General features: G+C 36.1%; 1 protein-coding gene across 1 annotated transcript in view; it reads right to left on the reverse strand.

Annotated features, from left to right (window-relative positions):
• LOC138696117 (uncharacterized) overlaps nucleotides 1-14,820 on the reverse strand; it is a 361,146-nt gene that overhangs the window by 67,395 nt on the left and 278,931 nt on the right. The gene's annotated exons all lie outside the window — the stretch shown is intronic.

Here is a 14,820-nt window from a genome sequence, read left to right on the forward strand (position 1 = left end):
AGGAACCCGGAGGTTCATTGCCGCCCTCACATAAGCCCGCCATTGGTCCCTATCCTGAGCAAGATCAATCCATTCTCTATCATCATATCCCACCTCCCTCAAATCCATTTTAATATCATCCTCCCATCTACGTGTCGGCCTCCCTAAAGGTCTTTTTCCCTCCGGCCTCCCAACTAACACTTTATATGCATTTCTGGATTCTCCCTTACGTGCTACATGCTCTGCCCATCTCAAACGTCTGGATTTAATGTCAGGTGAAGAATACAATGCGTCCAGTTCTGTGTTGTGTAACTTTCTCCATTCTCCTGTAACTTCATCCCTCTTAGCCCCAAATATTTTCCTAAGCACCTTATTCTCAAACAACCTTAATTTCTGTTCCTCTCTCAAAGTGAGAGTCCAAGTTTCACATCCATAAAGAACAACCGGTAACATAACTGTTTTATAAATTCTAACTTTCAGATTTTTTGACAGCAGACTGGATGATAAAAGCTTCTCAACCGAATAATAACAGGCATTTCCCACATTTATTCTGTGTTTAATTTCCTCCCGAGTATCATTTATATTTGTTACTGTTGCTCCAAGATATTTGAACTTCCCCACCTCTTCAAAAGATAAATTTCCAATTTTTATATTTCCATTTCGTACAATATTCTCGTCACAAGACATAATCATATACTTTGTCTTTTCGGGATTTACTTCCAAACCTATCTCTTTACTTGCTTCAAGTAAAATTCCCGTGTTTTCCCTAATCGTTTGTGTATTTTCTCCTAACATACTCACGTCATCCGCATAGACAAGCAGCTGGTGTAACCCGTTCAATTCGAAACCCTCTCTGTTACCCTGGACTTTCTTAATGGCATACTCTAGACTTCTAGAGCAAAGTTAAAAAGTAAAGGTGATAGTGCATCTCCTTGCTTTAGCCCACAGTGAATTGGAAACGCATCTGACAGAAACTGACCTATACGAACTCTTCTGTACGTTTCACTGAGACACATCTTAATTAATCGAACTTTCTTGGAAATACCGAATTCAATAAGAATATCACATAAAACTTCTCTCTTAACCGAGTCATATGCCTTTTTGAAATCTAGTATAACAATCTTAATTCATTTAACCCTCCCTCCAGTATAATGATTTTTTTTCTCTCTTACAAGCTTGACACTATGATTGTTCTCGTTTCTCTGTTATTGTAAGAAGTTAAGCAAAATGTTCACAAACCATATTAATAGGCCCAATCAACCGATTCTTTCGTAGGTTATATAATATTCAATGAGCATTTCAATTTCAAACACCACTCCACTAATTCGAGATAATACCGCCACTGTATTGTTGCTTGTCGAATCTTCGGTTTCCGTCATTCCAATCTTTCGAAACCTAACCTAAAAACTGTTAAAACTTGGAAAGATCAGCTTTAATTTCCTGTAAAGAATTTAGTGTTTATCTATATTAACTCTACAAAAATAATCCTTCCCTCTGATTTAAGATGTATTTGAAACTTTGCTATTTAATAAAAAAAGTCCCGCGCCGGCGTCGTGGTCTAAGGTATCCTGCCTAGAACTCGCGTTACGGAATGCGCGCTGGTTCGAGTCCTCTTGGGGGAAGAAATTTTCTCATGAAATGTCGGCCAGTGTATGGGACCGGTGCCCACCCAGCATCGTGATGCACTTGGGGAGCTACGATAGGTAGCGAAAATCCGGTTTCGCAAACCAGCTATAACGGCTGGGAGTTCATCGTGCTAACCACACGATATCTGCATACGGTTGGATGATCGTCCACCTCTGCTTCGGCATGTGGACGTGAGGCCAGCAGCCAGCTGGTCAGTCTTGGTCCTTCATGGGCTTTAGCGCCACGGATTTTTTTTATTGAATAAAAATAAAAAAAAAATTAAATGTTACTCTATTTTTGGCAAATTATGTTCAGAAAATGGAAATGAATCGCGAGAGTGGTATTGGTGAATATCGTAATGGTGATGGTGTAAACCAGCGTTGTCAGACAGAGCCTAAACGGATTGGAGCGCTCCACTATAACTCGTTGCGTGCTCCGGTGCTTCCACAGACATAAGCAAGTTCACGCTCCGACTGGACGTCTTTAGCTCCACAACCGGTTTCGGAGCTTACAACTCTGACGCTACTGGTGTAAACGAAGGACATTAAAACAGAAATAGAAATGTAAGAGTAAAAGAAGGAACATGAAGAATGGAAGATGACGAGGGACAGAGAAGGAAAGAGAAAGAGAGGATAGGATATTCATCGCTACTTGCAAGGGATCCATAATATTATCAAGGTCGGAAATAATGGTTCCCTCTTATCCCTTTCCCATTTGATGACAAAGAAATGTTCTTCTAATACAAATATGCTAGAAGTAAATTTATTTCATAATATAATAGCAAATCTTACACTAAAGGAAATCCATTAAAACGTTCCTTTCAAAGGTTAATGATAGTGTACATTAATTTCGTCCTTGTATTTCCATTATTAAGTGTCTCAACATATCTGAAGCAACAATACCACTCTTCGTGGTGTGGTAGATGAACGACATGCTATATAAGTCGCTCCATATTTCTCATAAACACATCGACAATAGCACGAAGCAATCTCCCGAACAAGGTACAAGACAGAGAGTTCCCAGTCAAATTCCTGGAAGAGGAAGGCATTTAATAATGGCTCGATAAAACCATCGCGTTAATGGTTTGAAGTTATTTTAATGTGTTCCTTCAGCGGAGAGATCTTGTTGTAGAGCAGCCATGCTGAAACAGGTGAAGTTTCTGTTCATATCTCACAAACCAACATGTTTGCAGGCTGCTTTCTGACAGCTAAACAGCCTCTTAAATATAACCGAGTGTGTTGCTTTAAGAACATGCCGAGTTCCGCGTTTATTTTCAACCAGATCTTTGTATGTAATGACTTCTCAAGTAGACAATGATAATTAATCAAACTTTTTGTGAGTGTAAGTTGCTACAGATGTGGCGAACGCAACTATGAAGGCATGGATACTAAGATGTGTGGAAAGGGAGCTCATGGTTTCGATTCTTGCAGATTTTAGATCGGTGGTGTAGTACGGTACTGAATTATTTAAATTCAAAATTGCATGTTTGAAGAATATTTCGTGATTTAGCTAGATCATTTGACTGCATAGGCGTAGAGAGAATAGTTTCCTTGGGGGGGAGGGCAAAGCAAAACCATAGCATCTCCATATAACGGGGTTGTGAGGGACATCATTTACCTTATCCTCCCGTTATAGCTTGACCGTGGTACAGTATATCGGAATATGATCATTTAATAATAGTATATTATGCAACGAGCCTATAATAATAATAATAATAATAATAATAATAATAATAATAATAATAATAATAATTTATTTATTTAATCTGGCAGAGCTAAGGCCAGTAGGCCTTCTTTTCCGCCCAGCCAGAATCTAATTTTAATTAAATACATTTGCTTACATAGTTATTACATTAATATCTATATCATAAAACAACATGAAAGTAAATAATGAAAATTGGATAACTAATGTTAGTGTGACAATAATAGACACTCGTAAGAAATAGTTATAATAATAATAATGATAATAATAATAATAATAATAATAATAATAATAATAATAATTGGTAGTAATTAAGACGCGAGTATGTTTGTTTATGAAACGAGCGCAAGCGAGTTTCATAATTTTCATACGAGCATCTTAATTACCATTATAGGCAAGTTTCATACGACTTTTTATGCTCGACCATATTTCTAACTTGAAATTATTCATAAGTATTCATATTATGGTTATGTAAGTGATGAGCGGAACTGACCTGAATTGTGAGATGTGCGCAGACGCGAAAGTATTGATTTTTTCCGAGGCACGAATGTCATTGACCTTGATATAATCTAGATAATAACATGAACATTAGTCTTGATATAACCTGGAAATTGATTTAGAATTGAAAAACGAGATGACAAATTGAATTTATTTGAATATTATTTACAATTAACGCTAATTATTATAGTAACAGAACATAACCTTCTGCGACAGTATTGGATTTCCAGCCTCCGTGACTTTTCGCTAATTGTCTTTCGATTGCATATCCGAGAATAATCGATAATTGCGGTTTTCTAATGGTACAATGGTGATTGCTCATTGGCTGAACAACTGAATTATAATGAATAGGTGTACTTTAATGAGGTGCATTAAAGGGCTACTGCCAGGTGTATAATTACTACATTTCGGCATGGCCGAGCATAAAGGTATTTATGGGGGCATGTTTCTTACAGTGTTACATCCACATCCGCGTTGTTTCGGGCAGAGTTGTATAGGGCTTGAACTGTAGGTCTAATACAAATTATAATAGGGTGTAACTTAAAATAATCTCCCTCTTTTTCTCTCTCTCGCACAGAAACACATGTATACAGCAATAAAACTAAGTAACAGTGCTAAGGGAAACTTTTTATATGAAGTTTAACTTCCTGAAGATATCATATGAAATATAAACTCTAATTATTTTATTTAATCTCGTCTTTAAGTTTACGCGTTATATTGAGATTACTTTTCTTTTTTCTGCATTATTGTGCAATATTTCTCCAAGTGGCGGCCTGAACACCTGCAGACTTCTAACACATGAGTACAGGCTGTTATAAAAGAAACATTACTGTGCTTTTATTCCTCAAATGCAATGGTTGCCAAACACCACGAAATGGTGACGTAATTTATAGACAACCCGCACACCACTATTATAGAGAGGTGTGGAGTGGATATATCCTCAGGTATTGCAGTGAATGACAATGCATGGAAAAGAAGAGGGTGGGGTATGATGCCATACTTGAGTAGAGTCAGGGGCATGTGTCACGACACAGCTTTTGGCGATCACTGCTCAAATTAAGTATAGAAATTCTTATTCATTCAGAAGCTTAAAATAAATGTTATAGTCCAGACACATGATCTGAAGACATTAATTCAACAATTTAAGCATAGAAACTTAATCATAAACGAAAGCAAAACAGATCTTTTGAATTCAATATTAATAGAAAAAAAAAGAATTGAGACGAGTTTGGGGGGGGGCAGTGCCCCCCATGCCTCCCCCCATAACTCCGCCTATATTTGAATGTATAGGTAAAATTATACTGACTATTACACTTATACTACGTCATACCACTTTTGACCAATAAACGGTACGGAACAATTTTTGACATGTTACTAGTGACTCTGCATGAACTTTGTAATAAAGTTCGTCTCACACTCGATGTAGCATGTTTCTATCAAGTTGAGCAAAAACATTAATAATGCAAGCTCGGGGTTCTGGCAGATCAGTCGGTAATGGTGGCACAAACACTGAATCCATTACATATCCCATGCAAAAAGTAACACGGGGTTAAGTCGGGAGAACGTGGAGACCATGGCAGTAGTTCGTGATCATTCCCGATACAACCAATCCATCGATTTCGCAACTTGGTGTATGAAGTACAGAAGGACGACCAATTGATTTCCCTGTTCATATCTTCGCTGAATGGAGTTGGCACTGTGCGGATTTTAATGAAATTTAGTTCTAAAGTATTGCCAAACCATTGTGACAGATTGAATGAAATTCGAAGATAGCATATGAAGAGTTCTCGGGAAAAACTATGAATGTCAAAATTTTGTTAAGGTTGATGTCATTATCTAATTCAATGGAGCACTACGAAATTTAATGTTGTTCTTATGAAAAATGGTAAAAAGGAGAATTATCACCACGAATACAGTAATCCTTTCCTTTATTTTCTATAGAAACAGCACTACATCTTGCAGTTATAGACTCAATTAGATCATTATCTAATCCTTAACAGAAATGTAACATTCATCGTTTTTCCCGCGAACTCTTCATATGCTTTCTCACTGTTTGTCGCCATCTTACAACTGTAGCTCTCTCACGGCTGCAGGCTGAAACATGGCTTGCCGGGCAATTCAAACAAACACTTTGAGGAATATTTATTTACAAACTAAACGCGATCACCATATCTCTAATAGTACGACCACTAAAAAACATGAAACCGCTTCAATAATTTGTAGACATCCCTATCAATATGAACAATTCTTCGTTGTCATATTGTAATAGTAAATTTTCTGCGAATGATATTTTGAAATATTTTCTTCACTGCAGCTACAAAATTTATGAAGACGGCTTGAAGTTAGGAAGTAGGGATGGGCGGATGTATATAAGCCTGACTGAGTAGGCAATGTATGAATGGGATGTTCCAGTGCGTACGTGTAGGCAAGTATGTGGGTGTTTGGATAAGTAATGTCTGGGAGGACATGATTTACGAATGCATGCAAGGTGTTCACTGAATTGGTTTCTTTTATATTTAAGTAGTCGTTCGTCTTGAAATGAACAAGCATCTTACTACCGAACCCTATCTGGGAGTCCGGAAGGTAATCTATAGGTTAAATTTCATGTTTCCAAGCGATCTGAAAAAAACATCAGAGGTAATCGCTAAGCCAGATGAGAGCGAGTATTATAATTGGCTGCGGAACAAGTTCAGAACGTGAGCAATTATTCGTAAGAAACGTCGATACATCAATATCTTCGTTATTGAAACTACCAGACTCAGCACTCAAGGTCTGTAATTCCGATTACAGAGTTCCGTGATTAACTGCAAACAAGTTAAATTACTTGCCAATTCAAGTATAATCATAGTCGTTATTCAGAGGTCAGCACTGTGTGCATTGTTTCCAGACACTGGCGTTATTCAATTGTCCATATCATTGAGAGGCGTAATAAATTATATAACAGACGTCTGCCAAGTATGAGAAACTCCTCAGGTTTATTGGAAAAATACGTTTCTTCTGGTATATGAGAAAAAAACTAAGTAATAATGAAATTATTATAACTAAATAATTACAACTATCACCACTGAAAGTAAACTACTTCAATGTTCTTAACTCCACTTACTAATTCCGGTCGACTGTCAAATGGAGCAGACAAAACTAAACCTGGCGGCCCTCTTGATGCTATTCCGGCTACGTGCCGGTACCGGGCTTCCTCTTTTCCCTTCGTCATCTTCATCGCCATACTCACCCTTCCCTAAACCACACTTACACGAAAACTTACACATACACTCACCCTAGCACACGACATAACTCTCCACAAACACATATCATGCACAATTTGGCCTACCGAAGTGATGTGTAATTTGAAAATGGGTCACAGTCCTGGCATCTGTCCGCAATGTGCGGAACCCAAATCATGTAAGTGAAGCGGGTAGACATTGGATATACACACACTTTGTTTCAACCGTACACTAGGGTTGTGCAAAAAACGCTATTTTAATTCTAATACCATCTACTTTTATTTCCATAATGTCAATAGGCGTCGTTCAATTTAAAAAACATAAACCTAGTGCTAGAAATGAAGAATTTTATGATCATTGTTGGAATATCTGTATAACCTACATTTGTGAGCCTCTTTCTCTAGATTAATTCCGTGAAAACAACAAATCAGTTGCACATCTCGTTTCGGAAATATTTACGGTGGTAGTTTTAAGTGATTCATTCAGTAGGCCTATAAATACTGTTGGAAGGCTCTTTGTATAAGGGACAATCAATAAGTTTCCGAACTGTCCTGAATATAGGCAACACACAGCACATAGGAAACGGAAAACTTATCTAGAACTAGGGAAACGCCTGGAATCTATATTAAATGCATCATTTGAAAGGCAGAGAAGAAGACTAACCATAAGGCGTATATGGAGAAATTCCAGGAAACTCGCAATAGGTCCTTGATACGTTTGCACAAAGCTCAGTTCTTAAAGATAATCTGACGCTGTTTGATAGACAGACTCAAGTATGGGAGCTGTGATCTTCAATGACACGCGAATGTGTGTTTAATGGTACAATAAATACAAATGCATTTCGGAAATATATTAATTGCACACTGCATGTTTTAGTGCTTCATATGATTGTTGATAATCGTACAATACAGTCATCACTTAATAACATATCAATTGTGTCTTCAATGTATTTTATTAAAATTCCTTTTAATCGTGGCATATGACCGAATTTGATGTTATACTTTTGAAAATAACTAAGCTATAACGATGGCGACGGGAATATTTGAAGTAAAAGCTAGATCATAGATATGACGCATAGGTATGAGTAGCTAAACAAACCATGCCCTCGTGTATCCACGTGGCTGCTTGTACACAGACGGCAATGCCCGGAAATAGGTTCAGATTCTGTAGCGATATTCTCGCCTCCATATCTGGAGACGTGTGACTAATGTCATGGCGAAACAGCCGACTTTCCTTTCATACCGAACCAACAAAAGATGCTTCAAGTTTGTTCCTCAAGACCTTGAAATTCTTAACTTGTTGGTTTCAGGCGCTCTTGAGGTCAATTTGGAAGTTCACATTTTTCTCATCTCTCCTTGAGGCTCAAGTGAAAATCAGTGTTAAATCTTCCCCATTTATAAATTCACGAGCTAGCCTGTACCTAATATGGAGCAAAAAATAAGACTTTGTGATTTTAAATCACCACACAGAAGCGTGGTTATTACTTCTCGACGTGGGTACATAATTCCATTCCTGTTGGTGGTACAAACAAAACTTGAATTGTTTATTCAAATGTTGTAACGATGTTTTGAATGAAAAAAGAGAGATAGCGATCAGTCATTCATTAAACCACCTGACGTAAATTGGGTGTAACATGAGGAAATAAGATGTAGCTAGACAAAGAAGGGAAGAAAAGTTTACGATCCGAGATAACAAAAATCATTTTTATTCTTAAACAACATACTGTCGATTTCGTAATACGAGTGTTAAGGATAGGATATCCATTTCTGTCTCTCACACACGTATACATCCATATGATTCCTCGCTCACTCTTTCTTACAACTGTGCAGTGGCTGTGTGGTTTAGACCACAGCTTCTCAGGCAGGAGCCTAGAGTTCAGTCCCACTTTCGCCTGGTGTTTTTCATTCGAAGCGTTCATGGATTTGACAATCCAGAAATCTGGTCACACTTTCTGTTAATATGGTGGCCATTATACACGATGAACCATAAGTAGTGATATTAATTTCAGAGGGTTATTCTTTGAAATATTTCGAACAAAATAGTTTAATACAATTTTGTTCGTTTTTTCTTCCTTTTCGAGATGAAGCTTGTTTTATATGAAATATTTCATGGCGTGGTTTTGGGAAAGCCATTGATTGAATTCCCGATAAGCTCAGTCAGCTTAAGAGTGCAGTATATTACGATAATAAATGATTGAAGGAATTTTAGTCTTATCCTTTAACCCTAGAATATTAACCATATTCAATACCCGTGCATACATAAGTAAAAATTACTCATATATTTTTCAATCACCACTAAAATCTTAAGATAGTATTTTATGATTGCCTTCATGTTTCTTTTATGTGGATAAGAAATTTGAGCATGATATATTGTGTTGTCCACACCTGTGGAGTAACGGTTAGCGAGTCAAGCCGTGAAACCAGGTGGCCCGGGTTCGATTCCCGGTCGGGACAAGTTACCAAGTTGAGGTTTTTTCCAGGGTTTTCCTTAAACCCTATACGACCAAATGCTGAGTAAATTTATGCAATATTTACTAAAAATACTATATTGTGTGAATTTAAATTCAAACATAAATTTATGCAGTATTTACTTTATTGCTTAAGCACATCATCTCTGTAAATTTGAACATGAAATTCAGAAAGAAGAATATTACAATGGGCATTCAAAGTAATCAGGGCTCTTGAGTAAAGTGAAATCGTGACAAGTGAGTAAAATTTACTCATGGATAGTGTTCTAGGGTTAAATGAGCAGAAATTTGGTTCGAACAAATGTTACATTGTAAAGTTCCTTTGCAAAACGAAAAGTAACGTTTGTTCGGATCAAATTTCTGCACATTTAAAGGACAAAACTATTTTTTTGTTCAATAATTTATTATCATAATACATTGCTCTCTTAAATTGACTGAGCTTATTAGGAATTAAGTCAATGGATTTCCAAAAAACACGCTAACAAATGTTTCACATAAAACAATTTTGATCTCAAAAAGAAAGCAAAATCAAGCAAAATTGTATGAAACTTTTTTGTTTGAAATATCTCAAAGAATAACTCCCTGAAATTAATGACATTACTTACGGCTCACTCTGTACCTATATTTAAACATGATATTAATCAATTATGGTTGTGATACTTGGACTCTCACCTTGAGAGAGGAACAGAGATTAAGGGTGTTTAGGAATAAAGTTATTAGGAAAATATTTGGGGAGGCTAAGAGGGATGAAGTTACAGGAGAATGGAGAAAGTTAAACAACGCAGAACTGCACGCAATATATTATTCACCTGACATAATTAGGAACATTAAATCCGGACGTTTGAGATGGGCAGGGCACGTAGCACATATGGACGAATCCAGAAATGCATATAGAGTGTTAGTTGGGAGAACGGAGGGAAAAAGACCTTTGGGGAGGCCGAGACGTAGATGGGAGGATACTATTAAAATGGATTTGAGGGAGGTGGGATATGATGATAGAGACTGGATTAATCTTGCACAGGCGGACTTTTGTGAGGACGGCAATAAACCTTCGGGTTCCTTAAAAGCCATTTGTAAGTAAGTAATATTAATCAATTGTGTTTTGATGTGAACGCGAGAGAGAAGCGTGAACAATAGGCTTACATGCGTGAATATAGAAAGTTAATACAAGATGGTACTACTCGCATACAGATGTGCCTATTTACAGGATATTCTTACGTGCTTCTTACTAGTAGGCCTATACAGGCCTACAGTGTACCAGTTATTCGTTAATTGTCTGTAGGTCAAATGCAGTTATTTCCTTGTTCGTCCTCTTAATAGTATAGTGTCTATTCTGTTTTAATGTGTTATTACCGGTTTATTATTATTATTATTATTATTATTATTATTATTATTATTATTATTATTATTATTATTGGACTGAATGTTATTAATAGCTTATTTCTTTCCGATCTTTACATAGCAAATTATCTGTATGAATGAATTAATGAATGGGAAGAGAAACATTTAAAAGGTTGGCTTACGCGAAAACGGGTCCTTTCAAGAGAAATTTGGTTCAGAGAAAACGTATGTAAGCTCCAAGCCTGTTGGCCAGTTATCTTACACCGATTTTCGCCGTTCCATATGAAGAAATAGAGAATTTTGAAGGGGAAAATCGAAAATTAACCTAATAGCTACTACTTGAGGGAGGAGGAGGAAGAACGAAGCACGACAGAACAAATTTACATCATAATTCCATTACCCTAATTGCTATATAGAAGTTATACGCAATCATAGCGATCCCTTCAAATTTACTGTCACTTTTTTGTGAAGAAATAATCTTGCGGTGTTTCTTGTACCAATTATAAGCACATATGTAGGTAGTAATGAAAAATTAGGTTCACTTATTAATTAGGTTATTTGAATTATTATTATTATTATTATTATTATTATTATTATTATTATTATTATTAGTCTAATTGAAATTATTGTTTATTGTAATTATATATTGTGTATTAATTGTTTATTATGTATTAATTGTTTAATTGTGTATAATTGTAATTATTGTGTGTAACTAAATTACCAATGCCACAGGGTGTTTGCCCACTTGCAGTGTAAATAAATACATAATGTACTCGCCAAACTTAGACGATCCCAGCTCAGAGGAAAGAATTCAAAGAAGTCACATCAACATGCTCTCGAGGTTTATGTTATGCAGTTGGCCGCGTCCGATAACTGAATTGCTTTATAACAGCGTTGCCAAACATAGACGGTCTCAGCCCGATTAGAGAGGTCAGCTTATCTTGCCGCAAGAGGTAACTACTAACTTCTCTGTTAAAAAAACATCGTACTTGCCTCAGCCCAGCGGCTGGGCAATTCAGAGTCATAATGTGACAACGCTGCATAACTAACAGGCATGCACCGTATAATTTGGGTAAGGCACGAGTTAGCAGAGTGGTGTGAGTGAGGTCGTCCAAGCTTGGCGAGAACAGTATATACTTACGCTCTGAATAATTGTATAGAAAAGCGGATGGCAAATGAAGTCTCCTTTTCCGATATTAGTAACAATTATACAGAAATCTTACATTTCGAAACCGTACTTTCTTGCCTGAGTAATTTTCTAACTGTGTGAGTAAAATTTTTAAATACAGAGGTTTTCAAAAGTAAGAGAATTTTAATTGCTCACATTTTCTTCATTTTTTTTTACAGTCTTAAAAATTCTGACACTTGCATGTTGCATAAGAAATGTAATATTTTTGCTTAATTATCTTTTGCCATAACTTCATCGTAGATGTTGTATGTGTTGTATGTGTCCATCATTTTGTTCTTGTACAAGTAACAGCCTCTCTTCTATTTTGGAATATCTGCCACAGTAGTCTATGTGTGCGATTTAGTCCTTCAACTCATCATTGTCGCAGGTTTGCTCAAGAACCCTCTTCCTTTCATGTAGCCCCACAACCAATATCTGCTGGATTAATGTCTGGCGATCTTGCTGGCCAAGTTACAGGAAAGTGCCTACTGATAACACGACCACCAGAACAATAAGAAAGAAACAAATTCATTGCTATGGTGATGCAAAAAATTCCATTTCTTGTGTGATAAATCATTCCCAGAATTTTTAAGATCGTGTAGAAAGTGAAGAAAATATGAGCAATTGAATTTACCTCTTACTTTTGAAAAAACTTGTACATCTCGACGTAAGCCCATCTTGCATAAAGTGCCGCGAGCATTGCTTCGTTGTTGTACACGGTTCCATCTCCTCGCAGACCATTGAATCAATTTGCAAGAGGCTTGAGCGAAGCGCAGGGTTCGCTACCGACGGCAGTCGCTGTGTGCATGCTATAAATTAAAAGTCGCCCCGAGGAGATTGGGCACACCCAAATAAGGTTGCGGTACTCCCCCAGCATTCAAATCACTACCAATATACTCAACAAACACGTGAGGATCTTAATAACACCCTTTAACATAAGGAAATATCAATAAATAATAACTAGGAAGCTTTCTAAAAAGACGCATTCGAAGAAATTTAAGGTCACGTGATTTCAAGGATATTTAACGGCACGTAATATATTATTATTTCTAAAAAGACGCATTCGAAGAAATTTAAGGTCGCGTGATTTCAAGGATATTTAACGGCACGTAATATATTATGTAATGTGAGTGAACATAGCCATTAACTAATTGTAAGTTGTATTAACCTTCAAAACAAATGCATATTGTAAAGAGAGAATTGGTTACTTATTAAAATCACAATTCTGTATGTCATGCTGATGATAAAAACTTATGCGCGAGTATAATGTAAATAATAATAATAATAATAATAATAATAATAATAATAATAATAATAATAATAATAATAATAGTATTGATAATTAATTTAATTTATTGGTCTGACCCAATATTTTGGGTTTGCCCTGTGACACAGAATAGCTCTCAATAAAATTTAAAATGAAAAATTATATAAACAGGTTTCAGACAAAAGTGATTAAGACATAAGAAAAAAAATAGAACCAAGTATAATTGAAATTGAATGTACGCCATAAAGATGCTGACGAAATATCGCTACAGAAAATTTTATAATGGTGGTGATGATGGCATCTTGTAGATCTCTCGTCAGCTTCCATTTTTCCCTCCACTTTACAAAGGCTTTCGGAATTGTGCCTCTCGCCCCAAAGAAGAGACCGGTAACTGTGATTTTTTAATGTTGTATTTCGCTGATAGGTACTGAATCGTGGGCTCGTAGATTTTCTTTTTCTCTTCGTTCACTTCAGATGGTTGAGTGGCTGAGATTTCAAATCTGATCTAGGATCAATTATTTCGGCTGTCTGTTTTTTCCTATTTATAGCTATGATATCTATCCTACGATTGCTCCCACCATCAGTAATACAATGAACTTCCTCGTGAACGTCTAGATTTTTGGATCGAAGTGCATCTGCGATCATAGAACGTATGATGTTGTGACCATAATAGTAATAGTAACAATAATAGTAGTAGTAATAATAATAATAATAATAATAATAATATAATAATAATATAATAATAATATAATAATAATAATAATAATAATAATGAGAAGCAGAAGAAGAAGAAAAGGTTGAAGACTGTAATGGTAGTAGTAAAAAATAAGATGATCATGAAACTGAGACGTAGGTAATCATTTATAGAATGTTTAATTTTTAAACTTTCTAAATTGCACATTGTAGTGTGATTGCTACCTATTGTATTGATTTTTCTCTCTATTCCATATAGGCCTATGCATATTTTTGAAATTGTTTTCCACACCTACATGATTATCTGTTATGACAGACGGATGTATTAATAATGACTGATTTAATATAAATGATGTTGATGAAGATGGTGATGGAGCTAGTGTTGACGAAGTTGTTGGATGTCGAGTATATTAACTTGATGAAGATAGAGTACGAAAAGTTTATGAAAGTCGAGCACATAATAATGATGATGAACTCCTAGTGCAGATGAAATTTGCAAAGTGTAGATGAAAATTAAGGGACTGGAAAATATGTAAATTATGAACTTGACAAAGGTAGACATCTTGATGTTGGCGAAGGTGGTGAAAATGAAGTTGAAGATGAAGAAAATAGATTTGACGGAGATGAAGATGGTGAAGTTGACGGAGATGACAGTGAAGTTGAGATGAAGGCAATGAATTAGACGGAGCTGAAGGTAATGAAGCTAGCGGAGATTAAGTTGATGGAAGTGAAGGTAATGAAGTTGATGAAGATGAAGATCGTGAAGTTGACAAAGATGAAAGTAAATAAGTTGACGAAGATAAAGGTACTTAAAGAAATTGACGGAGATGAAGATAAATAATTTGACGAAGATGAAAGT

This window comes from Periplaneta americana, chromosome 1, assembly GCF_040183065.1.
Source record: "Periplaneta americana isolate PAMFEO1 chromosome 1, P.americana_PAMFEO1_priV1, whole genome shotgun sequence".
NCBI lineage: Eukaryota > Metazoa > Arthropoda > Insecta > Blattodea > Blattidae > Periplaneta > Periplaneta americana.